The sequence below is a fragment of the Mytilus californianus genome, unplaced genomic scaffold, assembly GCF_021869535.1.
Source record: "Mytilus californianus isolate M0D057914Y unplaced genomic scaffold, xbMytCali1.0.p SCAF_1, whole genome shotgun sequence".
NCBI lineage: Eukaryota > Metazoa > Mollusca > Bivalvia > Mytilida > Mytilidae > Mytilus > Mytilus californianus.
In genome coordinates, this window is record NW_026262581.1 from 141,425,553 (window position 1) to 141,444,671 (window position 19,119).

Genomic DNA, 19,119 nt, shown 5'->3' on the forward strand with positions numbered 1-19,119 from the left:
CGGTACTGAGGTGGGACAACACAAACAGGCATGTAAACCACTTTAACATGTTGGTACTGAGTAGGGACGACACAGACAGGCATCTAAATCACTAAAGCATGTCGGTACTGAGGTGGGATGGCACAGACAGGCATCTAAACCACTAAAACATGTCGATACGGAGGTGGGTCAACACAGACAGGCATCTAAACCACTAAAACATGTCGATACTGTGTTAGGACAACACAGACAGACATGTAAACCACTAACACATGTTGGTACTTAGGTGGGACGACACAGACACACATTATCGGTAAACAATGTCGTGATTGTGACCGGACTACTTAATAGTTTCGATTTTAGTCGTTCATCCTTATAACACTTGGAGCAGATTTTGTGTCGGCACCACATCCCTGTTAATGAAGTCCGTACAATGTCAACAAGCAAAAGATAAGCGTGTCAATCAATACAAACCAGTTAAAGTCTGAAATGGCCTGAATCGAAGTTCAACTTGGAATTTAGCGACAGCAGAGCCAGGGTCTACCGGGGGCGCAATGAACGATTTTCTGATGCGTGCGTACAGGAAACAGATCAGTTTGGTGGTGGCGGAATTATGGTATGGTGCGGAATAACCTACCAGGAACGCACCGATCTCAAAATTATTGATGGTAACCTAAATGCACCAGGTATAGGGTCGAAATTCTGGCTCCAGTTGTTCTCCCGTTTCTCCAAAGGCATCGTTTCAATCACGTTTTTCAGCAGGACAACGCCCGTTGTCACGTGGCACACATTTCGATTAATTTTTTGAAGAATAATCACATTCGTGTGTTGCCATGGCCAGGAAAGTCTCCAGATTTATCGCCAATCGAACATCTTTGAGACGAACTTGGACGACGTATCAGAAACAGCCAAAATTCACCAGAAACGCTGGCCCAGCTCCGAATAGCACTTTTTAGGGAATGGAACAATATCCCTCAAGACTTCATTCAATGTCTAATTGATTCCATGCGACGGAGGTGTCAGGCGGTCATAAATGCAAGAGGTGGTCATACACAGTATTGACATGTTAACTTGAATTTTGTACTCGTCCTGCTAAAATTGTCCCAAAATGTGCAATATCATTTCCAATAAAGAAAACTTGTTATTGTTCTCTTCAAAATGATGTTAGCTAACTATTCCATTAACTTATTGTTATCAATTTTTTGTTATAAAAAAATATAAAAGATCTTACAAACATGTAACGTTTCTTTTTTTGCATAGTATTTATACATACTTGATACATATCAATTATGTCATTCAAAAACCTACATTTTTGTGAATGCTTGAATGTTATATTTTACCAGTGAAATTGAAATAACGACTGAAACTAGGACTTCTGCTCCATACTTTTGTGTCCCAACTTACTACCGACATGTTTATGCGGTCTAAGATCTTTAAATGCCAGAATAGTATGGATTCACGTATTGGGTGGTGCATGAAAAACAAGAGCCACTTAGATGTCGACGCACCTGATCTCATATTGTGTTTAGTTCATGAGATTCTCAAGGTTTTGTTTTGTTTATCCTAATTTGAATATACATAAGAAGATGTGGTATGAGTGCCAATGAGACAACTCTCCATCCAAGTCACAATGTATAAAAAAGTTAACAATTATATGTCAAAGTACGGCCTTCAACACGGAGCCTTGGCTCACACCGGATAGCATGCTATACAGGACATAAAATGACTAGCGTAAAACAATTCAAAGGGGAAAACCAACGGTCTAATCTATATAAAAAAACGAGAAAAGAGAAACACCTATGAACCACACCAACAAACGACATCCACTGAACAACAGGCTCCTGACTAAGGACAAGTGCATAAAAATGCAGCGGGTTTAAACGTGTTAACAGGCGCCAACCTTCCCCCTAACCTGAGACAGTAGTGTAATATTGCAACATAAAAAGACACACTATAAAATATCAATTGAAATAGCTTAACTCGATCAAAAAGACATTTAAACAAAAACAATTAGGTCAACATACACTAAACGAATAAGTTTGATCTATGACAATATAAATACAATATTAAAACGTAGGTGCTTTTATAACATAGACTTTACAGGTAGTAATAAAAAAAGATGTAGGAAGAGTGTCAATAAGACAACTCTTACCTGGGACAAAATGGCGTAAAAAAAACAACGTACACAGGTTAATTAGGATCTGCTTACCCTTCCGGAGCACCTGAGATCACCCCAGTTATTGGTGGGGTTCGTGTTGCTCAGTCTTTAGTTTTCTATGTTGTGTTTTGTGTACTATTGTTTGTCTGTTTGTCTGTTTGTCTGTTGGTCTTATTCTTTTTTTAGCCATGGCGTTGTCAGTTCATTTTCGACTGACGAGTTTGAATATCCCTTTGGTATCTTTGGCCTTTCTTTTAGTATTCAACAGGCAACACTAGTGTACTTATGTTGAAATCTAGAATTTCCGTGACAAATATAAAACAAACTGTGGAAATCGAACGAATCAATGCGGAGATAAACCGGATGCTTTTGTAGGATAGTACAGTAGTTATCGATGTTCAACTTCATAAAACAAATCAGAACATTCACATCGTTATGCCCGTGTGTGTAGTGATGTTATAGAATTTAACGAACGTAATCAAGGCATCACTGGTAAATTATTAAGTCAGGGATTTTGTTACCATAAATTACTTAAAACATTTACTTAATTCTTTCATAGATACAAAGATTATATTAGTAAATTTGGCTGTACTTGTAGAAAACTGATTAAAAATGGTATTTCACATCCTAAATTTCACGGTTATATTGTACTAAAAGCGCGGAAATCACTATGTGATCCGTGTAAACTCATCGACCCTTTAAACAAACTTATTAGTAAATGTTAGCTTATCAATGTTGTAATAAGATCTTTGAATATTGTTTACATTGGCATTAACATCGATTTTGACATCAACGAATTAAAACATAACTAATTTCGAATGGTTTTTAGGATGTATAAATACACATTCACGTTAATTTTCTATTTAGAAAACTAAAGACTGAGCAACACGAACTCCACCAAAAACTGGGGGTGATCTCAGGTGCTCCAGAAGGGTAAGCAGATCCTGCTTCACATGTGGCACCCGTCGTGTTGCTCATGTTAGTACAAACCCGGTAATAAGTCTTATTCGGTAGGTCACATTTGGGGAAAAGAGGACGGGATTGTAGTTACGACAGTTGGAAGATATCCGCTATCATTTGTGAAACGGATATTCAATAACGATCAACTCTTTCTGGAGTAATTGAGAATGAGGAAAACTGGTAGAAGGTGAATAACTCTTTTTTTTATTACAGCACATAGGAAAAAGAACAAAGTACGATACTAAGAATATAAGTTCATCACCGACAAATCTACATCATATATTGTTTCTTTTCTTGTCTCGTGTAATAATTAACAAGTCCTTTCATATTTATAAATCAAAACAGAATATACTATGCATTAAGGTATATAATATAAAAAAGAAGATGTGGTATGATTGCCAATGAGACAACTCTCCACAAGAGACCAAATGACACAGAAATAACCGTAACCGTAACCGTACGGCCTTCAATAATGAGCAAAGCTCATACCGCATAGTCAGCTATAAAAGTCCCCGAAATGACATATGTAAAACAATTCAAACGAGAAAACTTACGGCCTAATTTATGTACAAATTAATGAACGAAAAACAAATATGTAACACAGCAACAAAAGACAACCACTGAATTGCAGGCTCCTGACTTGGGACAGACACATACAGAATGTGTCGGGGTTAAGTTTGGATAACAGGTTGTACCTATCTATCTTTAATAAATGATCCCCCTTCAGCTGTTATCTCCAATTTTATCAATAAAAACATGTATTATAAGATGTATGAATAAAACGATGTTCCTTTATTCATATGAGGCTGACTTCATACTGGAACTTCTTAAGAAGAAAGAAAAGAAGTAAGCAGTATCATTTAACTTCACTTTCCTCTATACAGATGATAGACGAGTGACATTAACCATAAAATTTTATTTTTAATGCACCCACCTAACATACGGCTAAATCATATACCATTCGAAAGCACATCATCTGCACTACCCTTTTTTGCCCGGTCGTCAAAAATTCGTATGGTGCAGTTTCTGTCAAATCACAACGAAATGTCTAGGACGGACAACTTCTAATTTTACAAGAAGTCAGCATTTTTTGCATATTCTGTCTTCTGAATAATGATATTTTGTATGGACATATGGAAATCTGTTAGAACAGATGTTAATAGTAACTTATTAAAAGCACTTTGAAATATTAATGTCGGATTTTTAATAAATAGCGCAGTTTTCCAGAAATTCCATTGAGAATGACAACAATGCATGAAAATCAAATTTTATGTCTGTGATTCAACTGTTATTCACCATAAAACCAAATAAAATATTTTATTTAGTGCTAAGGATGTTTTTGACATCATTAAATTACTGCAATTACGCTTCTTGTTAATTAAACAGCCATTTATAACAACCATGCAGCTGCCCAAAATACCGCCATCTGCAAGAAAATAGCTTTTTTAGCTGTTCTTTGTTAAAACAATTTATATGTAGTCGATATTATGTTGAAAAATACAAATTTTAAAAGTGCAAAAATGTTAAAGGATAGAATACACAGAAAATTCGTGCATTTAGGGAAAAGTTTGGGAGCGAAACTTTGATACTTCAATATTTCAATATTTGTATGTTTTCTTGGTTGCTTATACTGCATCTTGCATTGAATGAGGAAGTGAAAACTATTATAAGCTAGCCACTGAAATGTTCTTCATGTCTGGCCAATATATTTATTCTTATCCAACTACGCAATATCATGTAAATAAATTGAGACCCTAGTAATTATATTTACTTACATTAATTTTTGAATTGGGAAATCTAGCAATTCGCAATAACAATACATACATTTCCATTAATCAAATTTACTCCCTGAATTGTTTACATATAAATACATTTTAATATAAAAATGATTGATTGATTGTTGGTGTTTGACGCAATTTTCGTTTTAGCACTTTTGGCTTCTAAAGTATTTTGCGGCGATCAGTTTTAAATGGTTTAGGCCCATGTAATGCCCAAGGAACCACCGACCTTTGGAAGGAAAACTGGCAATCCCCATCAACAATACATTAGTTATAGCTATTAGTATCAAGGACTAAGTTACTGTGTAGGTGTCACAACACAAATATACCAATCAGCATTGATCACCTTTTGTAAAAGTAGGCAACCTCTAACCAAACACAGCAGTGTTAATGTTGATGTTTACTTCAGCTAAATGTTACAAGTAAAGTTTCTTAATAGAAACAAAAATATAAATGCATTTGAACCATTTTTATTTCAAATTTAATTGGCCATGATTTTGCATTAAAATTTCAATGTAGATTTGCCACATAATATTTTCATTTTAGGCATTAAAAAAAAGAGCACGATCTACTATTTTAGTAGATCATCTATTAAGCATTGGTTGATCATTGGCATATTTAAGATAGTACATTTATATTAAGAATACATATGGCTAAACTGAAGTTATTTTATTCTAAAATATCTATACAATTGTGAGAAATGAAAAAAATGTGGTTGCATTTATTCAGTTTTTTTAATTGGTTTTATGTCATCTGATCTTAAATTATGTTCGTGAATATTTATTGTGCACTGAGCCCTCTGTTATTGATCTTGTTCAAGTTTCTAATGGTGCGAAGATCTCACAACAATAATAAGTGATATAAGTTGACATGAAAAAAAACCGTACAAAATATTATGTATAAGTGTTAAAAACATGGGTTAAAACAATCTGACTAAAACTAAGATCAATCCCGACTCGCCTGCTCATATATCGCATGAGAATAACGAAATCAGAGAACTACATTTTAATAAGATTAGGGTTAACTTGATTTGATAGCTTGAAAGCAGGTATGTTCTGGTAAATTTAAAGCAATTACTGTTTTAGCGCTATTTGAATACGTCTATTATGAAACAAATCCCTTCACGTATAACCTCCATATGTGCACTTTGAACTTCCATAATTCTGCCAAGCAATGTCGAAGGAATATTGCTCATTACAATTCGGAGACTAACATATGGATATGTGAATGGAAAGAACAAAAGAAAAAAGGACGTAAGGACAAGATGATTCCTACATTTCCGCTATATCATATAAAGATAGATAGAGATGGAGAGAGAACTACGAGGTCTATCACAACTGGTTTCCAATCGTTTGATGTGTTTCAGCTTTTGGTTTTTTATATGTGATAAGAGACTTTCTGTTTTGAAATTTCACTTGGAGTCCGGTAATTTATGTTGTTTTACTAACTTAATTTTTTGCATCAATATCTGAGTTTAAAGTTCTGTTGTCTTTTTTCGCTCAGCTTTGAAATTAATGGTTTTCTTTTCTTTGATTGAAAGAAGGGATAAAAAGGGATAAAAGTCTCAAACCATGGTCGAAGAAAAACAGATGACAGCATGACCATGGCGAAAAAGTAAGACAGACAAACAAATCTTCTTAAAACACTATACCGAATTGTGTGAACAATACATAAACCAGTATGGTGATTACAGTAGTTCATGAAGGTTATTCAATCATAATTAATCTGAATTATTAATTTTCAGTCATATTTAATAATACAACAAACAAAGTATATTAAAATGGGTTAACATTAAAAGGATATCGCCGGATTTGACATTGAAAAGCGCATGGTACAGACAGTTTTCTTTCGAACATTGAACGAGCATAATCTTCGTAACATGTCTTTCCACATGGGAAACTAATTTTTACCAAATAGACTTCTTTTGTTCCTTAAAAGTCTTCCATAACCTTTTTTTAAACATGGTTGATCATTATCTGCCGATATTAGCAATATTATCTAACAAAAAAAAAGCTAAATGATCCCCATTTGCAGATGGTGTTTTTTGGGGCAACTACAAAAGCTTCATTAGAAGGCTGCATCTGGACCTACATCATATAATTTGCAGTTTAAAATGATGAAAAAATTCCCTCGGTCCATAAACAATAAACCTATTCTATTTTTGACATACAAATATTCAAATTTCAGAAAACATTTAGATTTTATTGCAATTTTTATCATTTTTGGAAGTTTTTAAGGTTTAGATCAATTTTAGGGAATAAAATGCCATACAAGTACCTGAAAATGGCATTTTGTGTAGTTATAGCAAACATTTGGAATGCTCAGTTTAAACCTTTGACCTTCATTTAACGAAAATTGCACCGTACGAATTATTGACGAACGGGCAAAAATTAAAGTACAGGTAATAAGCTTTCGAATGATATATAATATAGCCGTATGTTAGGTGGGTGCATTAAAGTCGTTAACTAAGCGTCTTTTTGAAAATTGTCACTCGCCTATGATGTTCTCTCACTAAATATCTCAAAATTTGTTGTCTGTGTTGAACTCATTTATCTAATCGAACTTGAGATAAGTATATAACAGATACAGTTAAGCCTGCATCATATCTTGACTTACATCTAGAAATTTGGTCGATTGAAAACAAAACTTTACAACAAAAGAGATGATTTCAGCTTCCCAATTGTGAACTTTCCATTTCTATGTAGTAACATTCCAGCAGTGCCTGCATACGGATTATATATCTCCCAGTTAATACGATATTCAAGGGTTTGTATTTCCTATCATGATTTCCTTGATAGAGGTTTGATGCTCACAAGGAGGCTATTAAACAAAGAGTTACAAGTGGTCAAGTTGAAATCATCCCTTCGTAAATTCAACGGTCGCCATCACGAGTTAGATGACCGTTACGGAAAATCCGTTTCACAGATAACAATTGATTTCTTTCAATTGTCGTAACTACATTTCCGTCCCCTTTTTCCCGAAAGTAACCTGCCGAATTAGACTTATCACCGAGTTTGTACTAACAGGAGCAATACGACGGGTGCCACATATGGAGCAGGATCTACTTACCTTCTCGGAGATCATCCCCAGTTTTGATGGGTTTTGTGTTGCTCATTCTTTGGTTTCCTAAGTTGTGTTTTGTGTTTTGTGTTCTGTTGTTTGTCTGTTTGTCTTTTTGTTTTTAGCCATGGCATTATCAGTTTATTTTCGACTTATGAGGTTTAATGTCCCTTTGGTATCTTTCGCCTCTGTTTTCCTTTAAAATAAAACCACTCTGAAACGGTATGTAATCAACTGGCTGGCTGGGTTGTCAGGTTCACTCAGCCAAAATAATCTCGTCACGTCTCGATTCTTTTCGTTAAGTTAAATTTGAAGGAAAGCTTTTACAATGTCTGTCGTTGCTGCATATTTGTGTAATCTAAATCTTTCTATTATCCCAGTTAACTCATCATTCATTTGTGTCGGGATGTCTATAAGGTAATCATTTTAACTGGGGTTGTCTGATGATTTCCGACAGCTGCAATCATTTACAATGCGAATGGGGGTGGTTGTTGAGTCTTTCCTGACAGCATGATGAGGAATGTAGTTTTTTTCTCACCTGTATTTTCATCTTGAATGTCTCCATAGACTGTCATCAATATATATCGGTTGTCCTTCATTGTAATACTGTCTGATTCATATGTCTCGAAAGAGTCTTGGCTAGATTTCACTGATTCGTCAGTTACATTTTCCAATGATTCGATTTTCCAAAAAAGTTTCAAATCTACTTCTTCTTTTTTGTGTTGCATCATAACATTGAACATGCAAGCTGAAGTTGTGAGTAAAGTCGAGTCTATCATTGGTTCAGAAAACACGTATCCTAGTTTCGATTTTACTGCGGTCGGGCATGGTCCACGGATAACCTTATCCTCTACAACGTGTAAGAACCTTTAAAAACAGAAATCTTTTTATCAATGTCGCTTACAGGGTGTGCTTATTTAAGTCTTCTGAGCAATGATAATTGAGCAGCATTGTATGTCATGCGATTTTGTAACGGTGCTACGATAGTGGGAGCTATTTATCTTCCATCGTATTTTTCTTCCATTCTAAATTACATTTATCTTTGCATCTCCAAATACTGCGAGGCTGATTGTCGAAGTTAAATTGTAATTCAACGGCTAACTCTTCGTGTATAAATGACTTCTGATATCCTTATCTAAAAGTATTTTTGCAGTTACTGACCTGTTATCTACCCAAACTGATGAGATAGCTATTTTTAACAATACGTGAGTCCTGTATTTGATGCTTGATCTCGCTATGTAGAATGTTAATGTATCATTGTCGCTCTATACTGTGTTTACGAAGGCATTTTGCAGTAATGGTTTTTGTACTTACGCTTTTCTTTCTTGATTCTTTGTCCTGTCATAAATGCTACTATGATGGCGTTTGATAGAGATAAACCGAATATGCTTTTTGCGGCTCATAGTGTAACTGGGATTTTGCTCGTTTGTCAAAGAGGGATTGTGATGAACGGTTCTCTTCACCGATTCCCAGAATTTATGCCATCTTAACATGTCTCCAGTAAAGTTCGGCAATTCAGTTTTTGTAATCTTTGATAAAAGTTTGTTGTTGTGTTTGCGTTCGTATTAATAGAGAATTTTTCCACTGAAAATATGTTATCGGTATGGTTTTACTTGTGATTTGCGGTATGTATGTGCTATAGGAACAGAAGATGATTCACTCACCGTAGGCTGAATGTGTTTGTTTGTTTCTAGAAACTATGTCCTTGTATCGGCGAATGGCGACTTCTATATTCAAATTGTAATCGTCGGCGTCAAGGATTATTCTTCCATGTCGTCAACTTCTATAAGGTACAAAATCTGACCCACTCCTGAAGAATGTTTCGCTTCCTCTTAAGGGTCTCCAATGCGGCATGCAATTCCTGTGTACTAATGTCATTGCTCGTTATTTTGTCGTCGATCTTGTTGATTATTCTAAATACTACACTTCTGTGTCCACCTCGTATTGCTCTATTTTTCTCCATTAGTCACGGCACCAATATCGTGAAGGTTGTGGCAGTTACTTCTCTTTGATTGATAAGAAGTATGTTTCAAACAAATTGTATAGATAACGTAAGTGACGTTAGTTACATGGTTATTGAATAGCGGCAAATCCTTGACACTGTCCTTTGTACATTAGTGGAGCAGTATCTGCTCTCACTTGCGGCATATCTGCAATCATCACTGTGTTTGTATTGAGTTCTTGATTTTAAATTTTTGTTTGCCTCGAGCATCACTGAAATGAACATCTGGTGCAGTAAAATTAGTGTTGTCAATGTTATTACTACCACTGGGTCAATACCGCTTTTGCGGGACTGTTAGTAGCTAGAAAATACTGTTATTATTTGTTGAAATTTGAAACTGTCTTAAATTAAGGAAAATATCTTCCTGATGCAAAACTCTAATTCTGTATCCCGATATGGATTTGCTTTAGGTCATATCGGTAAAGGAATAAGGCCTTTTACTATTGCTTACCGTGTTAAAAAGACCGTTGAGGATATCCTAAAAATATATTTTCAAATACTTACCCTTCAGTTCTAGAATAAGCAGTAAAGTAATTAAATTTACAAATGCACCTAGGTAAACAATCATAAAGGTTTTCCAAATGTTTGATCCTGATCGTATATAACTGATGAAGAATATTCCAGAACCAAGTGTCATGCGCACAGAAATCCGTATCATTGCATTTGTATATCATAATTGATTGACTGTAATACCAAACTTTTAGAATTGATACATCCAATTGAAGACACATTTAAGTTTTATCTAAAGTAATTAGCACACACGATCGTCTTCAATGTTAAAACCGATTTGGTATGACTAGTTTTCAAATCTTAATGTTCAAATGGTCGTCTTAAATGCTAAACGTCGATTTGGTATGACCTGTTTTCAAATCTTAATGTACAAACGATCGTCTTCAATGCTAAACGTCGATTTGGTATGAATTGTTACAAATCTTAATGTACAAACGATCGTCTTCAATGGTAATTGTCAACTTGGTATGACTTGTTTTCAAATCTTAATGTACAAACGATCGTTTTCAATGCTAAACGTCGATTTGGTATGACTCGTTTTCAAATCTTATTGTACAAACGATCGTCTACAATATTAAACGTCGATTTGGTATGACTCGTTTTCAAATCTTGATCTACAAACGATGGTCTTCAATGGTAAATGTCAACTTGGTATGACTTGTTTTCAAATCTTAATGTACAAACGATCGTCTTCAATGGTAAACGTCGATTTGGTATGACTTGTTTTCAAATCTTAATGTACAAACGATCGTCTTCAATGGTAAATGTCGATTAAGTATGACTCGTTTTCAAATCGTAATGTACAAACGATCGTCTTCAATCCTAAACATCGATTTGGTATGACCTGTTTTCAAATCTTAATGTAATTAACGTCTTCATTTGGAAATTATACATCGTTTATAACCATGCTTGTATCTGTCATGAAAAATTAAAACATCCTAGAATCACTGTGTACATGAGAATCGAATGTATGTGTACGTGCATTTTGTTTTAGCAATATTGAGGATGTATTCCTGATCCAAAATGTGCGCACGCAATTGAAAAAGACAATGAGCAGCTGTTTTGTTGCTGCTTGTCATCTCAAAGTCAAAGTAAATGCTTCAAAATCTCACAATTCCATCATGACGCTCTTAAGTTGATTTTTTTAAAGATATCAATAATGCTACATTTGTGCATAGAATACAAATACAAATACACATATTTTTTTGGCACAAACTCATTTTCAGTTAATGGTTAAGACCTATTGCATATTTAACAATATCAACAGACATGATAGAATGAAAAGTTAAATACTAATATATCATATTATTAAACAATACTCAAACTTGCTTTAACGGTCACCTCGTTTCTGCAGTCACCTGGTTCTGACAGTTACTCGCAGATCCGCCCAAACGTTTTTCTCCTATATAATTTAACTGTTTTTAGAGTTAACCTGCTTACAGTCCAACTTTTAACAACGTTCATTGAAATAATTTTAACTACTAGTATAATCTTGAAAAAAAACTATATAAGTTTAGTGTGGAAGTCCAAAAAAGAACCGGAACCCGTTTGCAACCGATATCACTCAACAAGTGATGAATCTTTGAATTCCTCGTGTTCCAATCCTTTCAGTGCCCATTGAAAACCGTATCACCAACTTATTTCTCAAAGAATATCAACAGATTTCGTATTTCGTAAATTTTCAACGATGGCATCCGCCCGTTTTCATATCACTGATCACAAGAACGATAACTTTACCGATTAAAACACTTAAACAATTTGCCTGTTTCCCGGCCACATGCGATGTCGGAAACGGATTTTTTTCGTAACCAGTTTTAAAAGGTCACCTTTCTTTAGTGGTCACGTTTGATACTTCCTCTCTTGAAGTTACAATTATTTTATAAGGAAGTTACAATTCTTTTATGATATTCAACATAGTAATTCACTAACCTATCTTTGCAATTTTGTTCCACCAACAATCCAAAGTACAGCTATTTACCCCTTACGTAATGGGAATGATATAATATACCCATTTTTTAAACTTTCATTGACCACAGAATACTTCATACCTTCAACTATACGACCGTGGGATAACCTTAATGTGGTTACCCGCAACATTGACTCTTTACGTAAATTTAAAACCGAATTAAAAAATATTTAACTGAATTCAAAAGCCCAAGTACCCAAACATTATGCATTTGGCAATCGTAAACTCTATATCATGTTGACTCAACTTAGATGCTCAGCTTCTTTTTCGAATCACGATCTTAACAGAGTCAATATCATTTCCGATCCGTCTTGTCGCTGTGGTGCTAAATAAAAGCAACAGTGGTTTACCGCTGTTCAATAGTCATAAATAAATTTAACTATAACAAATCCGGGTCACAAACCAAACCGAGGGAAACACATCAACTATAAGAGGAAAAAGCAAAACAAAAGAAACACTGAACTGCTACAAAAACAAACGCCATCATATATAGAAACGGACTATTTGATAACAACTACCATACTCCTGACTTAGTACAGGACATTTTAAGAAAAAAATGTGGGTTGAACCTGGTTTAACGGCTAGCCAAACCTCCCGCTTATATGGCAATGTTAAAAATACGACTAAAATGACAACATTACGTGACAGGAATACAGTACAAATAAACGCAATAACACTCAGGACGGAGAAATACATAAATAAATAATATATTAGTACATTACAACATGTAGACCACAGAATAACAACGGACACTTCCCATGTACACCACAATAGAATGATGAACTGTGCGTCACACGAATGTATCAACGCCACAAAAAGTGACGTCACAGGTAAGCGTGAAGATGCATATCACTTCTTTTTTGAATGTCCTAATTATGCGAATATAAGAATCAAACTATCTAATAATCTGAACTGGTTACCAGATAACTCTCCACTAAAACTGAACATCTTAACCTCCGGTGAATCGCCATTAACTAATGATGAAAATGAAAGAATTTTAAAGAATGTATATGGATTTATCAAAGAGTCAACATTTCCAACATTTATAAAGTATTGTTTGCATGCATGCTTTGTAAATACTCTATTGTTATGAATTGTTCATGGAAGACTTTATAAAGAAACTAAGTTTAGACAAAAGTAAAATAACAAAAATACCGAACCCCGAGGAAAATTCAAAACGGAAAGTTTTGTTTATTAAATGGCAAAATCAAAAGCTCAAACACATCAAACAAATAGAAAACAACTGTCATATTCCTGACTTGGTACAGGCATTCCCTTATGTAGAAAATGGTGGATTAAACATGGTTTTATAGCTAACTAAACCTCACACTTTAGCTTGTATGACAGGCATATAAAATTCCATTATATTGACAACAATGTGTGAGCAAAACAAACGGACATAATACATGTAATAGGTAAAAATGTCAAAAATTGGGATAGATTCCTGTATGTTTTCATTTTGAATTTGCAAGCATTGATCATAAATTCTTTGTTTTATTTGACTTAAGGATGTACTCAGGTCAGGTTTAGGCATGTTTGTCAAATGTTAGGACTCCTTGATTTTTTTCCTACGATACAGGGTAAAATATGTTGCCCCATAACACCCATCTTTCTTTTCATATAAGACTTCAATAGCTCATAAAAGGTCATTTACAAAAAATTAAGCAGATTCTTGATTTCTTTTCTTTCGATTTTAGACCAGAATATTACCAATGCAAATATAAGGTAAAAGTCCGAGTCAGCCTTTTCACGCCATTTAAAAAAGAAAAATATCTCGAAAAGGAGCTCTATAACCTATCATAATTTTTAGCTAATTTTGTTTCCTAACTGATGCTCTTCTAATTTATAGTATCTATTTTAAATTCTAGATTTTTTAATTTCACATAAGTACATCCTTAAGTATTGTTTGGTTAAACAACTGTTATCCACTAGATATGAATATCCTGAATGTGTATGTATTAAAAATAACAGATGCGATGGCATATCGACAAATAATAGAATATAACCGGCAGAGTAACTGAATATATATATTGTCAGATTTTGCTCAACAGTCTAGTTGATAAATACAGAAACAATACAAAGTAAGTGATCTTGTTTTATACTTTTCTGTGCTTTCAACGTATTCCCTGAAAGAAAAGAACTTGTGACTTATGACTTAAGCAAATGACTCGGGTCTATAGTGACGTTTTGTATTTCAGACATATGTTGTGTATGAATAGTAAATTATTAAGTCAGAGATTTCGTTACCTTAATTTGCCTAAAACTTTTACTGAATTTTTCAAAAATGTAAAATATTTGATTAAAATTTTGACTATACCTCAATAATTTTTTTTCAAACAAGGGATATAACAATGAAATTGTTTCATTAAAAACAAATGACAGTAGAAGATGCGAATACATTGTTTAAAGAAGGAGATAATCAAACTTCACTACTATTCTTTCTACAGTAAAAGATGGCCTTCAAAAATATTGTGATGAGATATATTCTACCAGTGGTGTCAATCATATGTGGATTCTCAAAAATTCAAAAGATCTACTGCTAAATGTTACATCACAATCTCTCTAATTTTGCAGCAACATTAATACCGTTAATTTTTCTACGCTTTACATTACTATTCCCCATGCTCAATTGAAAGATCGACTTCACCATCTCATTAAACAGAGCTTTTTCTATAAAAATGGGAATCGTAGATATAAATTTCTTGTTTTGGGTTATAATAATTCTTATCTTGTGAAGAATCACACTGATTCTATCAGAAAATACACTGAAGATGATATTATCAAAATGCTGGACTTTTTAATCGACAATATATTTGTTGAGTTTGGAGGATTGATATTTGAACAGACAGTCGGTATTCCAATGGGTACAAATTGTCCACCCCTTCTGGCCGACTTGTTTTTGTACTCGTATGAAGCAGAATTCATTCAGAACCTTCTAAAAGACCGAAAGAAAAAGAACCTTGCAAAATTCTTTAATTTTACTTTCAGATATATTGATGATATCCTATCACTGAATTACCCATATTTCAGTCAGTACTTGAATCTCATATATCCCAGTGAACTTGAAATTAAGGATACTACTAATACAAGAAGGACTGCTTCATACCTTGATCTTTTCCTCAATATTGACACAGATGGACGACTTCACACTAAAATCTACGACAAACGGGATGATTTCAACTTCCTAATAATCAATTTCCCATTTCTCAGCAGTAACATACCCTCTGCTCCGTCGTATGGTGTTTACATATCTCAATTGCTACGTTATGCTCGTGCATGTTCACACTATACGGACTTCATATACAGGAGTGTTCTCCTTACGCAGAAACTGCCCCAACAGAATTATGAGGAGGAAAGATTAAAAATGACACTCCGTAAATTTTATGGACACCATCACGAATTGGTTGATCTATACGATGTGTCTGTGTCTAAACTAACTAATGACATTTTTACCACGTCTTAGATTGTGGTTTAACATCTATGTCGTCTGTATGCTAAGTACCGAACGTGACCTATTCCCGAATATGACTGTTTTGTCGAGTGTGAATTTGAATTGCTATACGACGTGTCTCGGTATTTTATACATCCAACATTCATGTATTTATTTATGATTTTTCTGTTGTGGTTTCGATTGGATAATGTGTTATGTCTTATCGTTTGTAGTCCAAATAATTATAAAATAGCCTTTCAATACCGTCATTATCATGATAATTGTTTGTGAAAATAATTGTATGAATTTCAAGATTAAATATTCGTTACAAAAATACGTCATTGTTTGTGATGTTCTGTACTGTCTGTCGTTAATGGAAGATGTTCGTTGTTATTCTGCGGTTTACATGTTGTATCGACTTTTATATTATTTATTTGTGCGTTTCTCTGTGATGTGTGTTATTGCGTGTGTTTGTGCTGTATTTCTGTCACGTAGTGTTGTCATTGTAGCGATATTTTTTAACATTGCCATATAAGCGGGAGGTTTGGCTAGCCATCAAACCAGGTTCAACCCACCACTTTTTCTTAAAATTTCCTGTACCAAGTCAGGAATATGACAGTTGTTATCAAATAGTTCGTTTCTATGTATGTTGGCGTTTGGTTTTGTTGCACTTCAGTGTTTCTGTTGTTCCTTTGTTTTCCTCTTATAGTATATTTGTTTCCCTCGGTTTTTAATTATGTCATAACCTTTGATTTGTACTTATTCTTGGTAACAGCGTATTTATGATATTCGATTTTAGCTGCCCCTTATATATTTCATTAAAGAGTAAATCCCACATCGGAATAGGATACTGATTCCATAACTTACAGACATTCATTATACCAAACATTATAGCATTGGCATCTCCTGTTGCTTTAAGCCTGGTTATTCATTAGAGATTTTAATTAGAGTGAGTATTTTAATTAATTGATATGACAGTTTATATGACAGAACACATTGTCACAGGTGGTGTTCTTACCTACTGTATATAGTATTGATTGTTGTTTTGCTAGATATAATAAGTCATCTCTCGGCTTGGAGGCTTAAATACTACTACTTGAACAGTTGAAGTAATTAATGTCATTTTTGATAAATCTCACAACTTTATCTAATTTCGGGTAGGACGTTTTGTTTCCGGATTTGAGCTGCTTTAATGTCACATTAGAAATGGAGATTGGATTTACTAGAAGATGTGAGTCGTGACAAGAGGTTTAGGAGGTCGTTATCGACAAATCATATTCATTGACAAATACTTTGATTTTTGTATAACTGATAACAAAACAGATATAGGCATTGTAATGATGGTCAAATAAATAAAAATCAATTGGTTTAATTCGGCAATATTCAAGCACTGATGATCAAACAATCATCTGACTGTCAGTGCGATAACAGTTTTTATATTTTGCATATTTGTTTGTTAATACAACTCTTTTTCTAATGGAATACATTATGAACAATTCGACTACCGCCCCAATTAACACAACCCTGGATGAGCAGATTAATCTAATGGATTTTATGAACTCTATGCATCCAGCTGATGGGGTAGCATCCGTTGTGCTCATTTGTTTCTATATTGTTATCTTTTTGATATCATTAGTTGGAAATTCATTGGCAATGTTGGTATTGACTCGTTTAACTAGGTCTAGAGAGAGGCTTGCGAAGAACGTATACCTTTTTAATTTAGTTATAGCAGATTTATCCGGTAAGTGATTTAGTTTTAAGTATTTGTTTTATCTATATTGTCCTCGCATCTTGAGTGATATTCAAACAAAAGTTATCGCAATATGAATACTTATTAACTTTTTTATCTTTCCTTATTTGGGGAAAACAAGAATAAAGACAACAATAATGACCTGGTAAAGATATACGATGTGTTGGTATGAACGTTTAAAAATAGAGATCATTTGACTTGTCCAGAACTTTTAAAAGTTCTACAGACGCTACCATGAGCTAGTTGACCGTAATGAAATATTTGTGTAACAGATGAGCACGAGTGTGTACCAAACATTATAACCACAATCGTATCCTCTTTTCCCTAATTATAATATTAGCGAATCAGACTCATTACAGAATTTGTACTTCCCATGACTAACTCGATGGATGCTTCTATTTGAGCAGAATGATCTACGTACCCTTCAGAAGCACATTTTTTTGTGGTATTTTGCACCTTTTTTTCTATAGCAGTGGGTTTTGTATAATTATTGTCTTAAATATAAAACATCATTGCTCTAAATATATTAAGGCCGTATTTTTTATCATACACCAAGCGTTGAAAGTTATTACATATACCAAAACATGGAATTAGTATTTGTATAAAAAATATTAATTGTGATATTGTTTTGGTCTGTTAAAATGATATGTAACTGCAGTACGTATAAAATTTGGATTATTATATATATAGATATTTTAACATGTTTTTGTACAGAAATGTTTGAAATATTTTTTAGCTTTTATGAAAAAAATGACTTCCTAAATGATGGTTCCTATAATTAAATACTTTTAGCGCTTATCGCAGAACAGGTTTTCTTTTATTTTTACCGTAGAAAATGATAAGCAAGGAAACTTTAGTTTTATCTCATATATTGTAAAATTTACAAATGCTTGTCCTTCAAACAAAAACCTAGAAAATTATGTGATCTGATTCTATCATTAACCTTAATCTTAATGTATAGGTTTACGTTGTAAATTGATACATAACAATCACTCCAAACGATGGACGCATTTCAGTTTATGCAGTTGGTTTAAAATCCCCGTTGTTTAAGCGACGTTTTCGATTTCAACATACAAATAATTCTTTTTTGGCTTCTTTATGGATAATGGTTATAATCTTTCTGTAAAATTCATCATAGATACAAGACCGAAAATCTACTTTACCAGACACACGCCCGTCTACACAAGACTCGCTTAGTGGCATTCGGATTAAAATAGTTGATTCACCTTTGCATTAGTGAATGTTCGAAGTCGGACTCGATTGTTTTATAAAATTAAATATTATTTTCATAATTATCATCAGTTTTAGTATCTGTTGCACATAAATTCCAGTTCTGCCCTGAAAAATCTCTTTATATTTTTTCCTTTGTTTGTTTGTTTTCGTTTTTCTTCACTTTTCATCAAAAAGTGATATCAAATGGTTACCTAAACTTGTATACCTTTCTCACGGAGTTACCTCTACCTGTGATTTTGTCATCTGTAATGAAATCATGTTTTTTTTAGACCTGTGATTTTGTCATCTGTAAT